Source organism: Pteropus vampyrus, unplaced genomic scaffold (genome assembly GCF_000151845.1).
Source record: "Pteropus vampyrus isolate Shadow unplaced genomic scaffold, Pvam_2.0 Scaffold16, whole genome shotgun sequence".
Taxonomy (NCBI): Eukaryota; Metazoa; Chordata; class Mammalia; order Chiroptera; family Pteropodidae; genus Pteropus; species Pteropus vampyrus.
The window spans coordinates 4,741,666-4,743,465 of record NW_011888797.1 but is presented as its reverse complement, the minus strand read 5'-3'; positions in this window follow the sequence as shown (position 1 = coordinate 4,743,465).

Sequence of the window (1,800 nt, the reverse complement as noted above, 5' to 3'; positions counted from 1 at the left end):
TAGAGTGTCTAGGGCTAGATTACCAGCATCTCTTCAAACGTATTTAGAAGATCCATACATAAAGTCAATAACTAAGCATTCTAAGGATACGATTTCATTCAACGATAGGCTTACGATCTGACAGAAACAATCAGAAGAGGGACTACACACAAGAGTTAAAACACGAGAGAAGACTGGAAGGAAATACTTCTTTTTTACATTGGTGACTTGTGTACAGTTCGTACTGTTCCCTTTTCTCATCCTACACCACCTCTTTCATCGGTCTCATGTTAAGAACACCGCATGTTTACACATTCTGATCACAAACCGTTACAGGGCCCCCATTTTGCTATCCAGGACAAAGAGATCTCTATTATTTTTAAATGAATGCTTTCATTTTCACAAAAGCTGTCTTCCTTTGAAGCTCCCAAAATAGACCACCTACACACTGGCTATAAGTTCCTGATTTATTTAGCCAAGAATACAAAATGTATCAGAAGTGAGGTGGCTACATAGAACAGAGAGAAGCTGAATCAGCACATCTTTGTATGGCTTCTCCCTCTGCATTGGTGGGATGCTGTCAAAGTAACTTCCTATGTCCCTGTAACCCCCAGCTCAACTTTTTGTCATTCTTTATTTTGACATAATTTTGGATTTATAGACAAGTTGCAATAGTACTATAATTCCTGTGTACCTTTTACTCAGCTCCAAAAATGGATACATATTGCTGCATATTTTTTTGCTTTACCATAATTTTCCCTCTCCCTGCCCCACACACACAATCTTTCTTTAATTCGAGAACAAATTATAGACTTCATGTCTGTTTATCTCTGCATACTTCAGGGTATAAATCTTAAGTACAAGGATATTTTCTTATGTAACCAGAGCACAATGAATAAAATCGGAAAATTTAACATGAATATAGAACTATTATGTAATTCACTGTTTGTATTCAATTTTTAACTGTCTTGATAATGCCCTTTATAATTTTTATTTGTTTTACCAGTCCGGGATTCAATGTAAAATCAGGCATTGCTCTCTATCATCTCTAACCAATTAGCAAATGCTACAAATCAAGGTGTTCTCTCTCTCTGTCTCTTTTTTTTTCCCCAGAGTGTCAGTTTAGCTGTACTCCACTGAAAATGTGATTTCCCTTATCCTCAGTTATTTATTCAGAATACTTAAGTTACATGGCAAAAGGAAATTAAGATTGTTAATTAGCTGACTTTAAAATAGGGAGATTATCCTAGATTATCTGGGTGGGTTCTTGAAGAGAATGACTACAGATATTGGGTTTGTCTGGTCCCTAAATCAAACAGTAACACAAGTCTACATCCTCACCCTCAGACAAGCAGTCAATGCCCAGATGTCCCTGAAAAATATCTCAGCCATCAGCATCCTAGTGCTACAGAAAGCCTGTCTCCCAGCAAAAATCCAACAAGTCAGGTTAAAGAAGTCAGAACGACACAATATATAATTAAATTTTTAAATAAATTAATAATTCTATTGGAAGTTGAACCAGAACAGAAAATCAAAATGCCAGTAGCAGCATCACTAAAAATAAAGAAAGGTCAGTTAAAATGTAAGCCTTCATTAATTTCATGGGGAAAATTATTGAGTATTCACTCAGGGCTAATAACATTGAGCTAGACTGAGCTATAAAGACTCTGCTGATAACCTTGTAGGGAGGTGGAATGATAAATAAACCTGTATGATATATATTTAAAATAATTTTTTATTAAAGTATAGTTGGCACACAATATTATATTAGTTCCAGGTGTATAATCTAGTGATTCGACATTTATATGCTTTACGATGTGA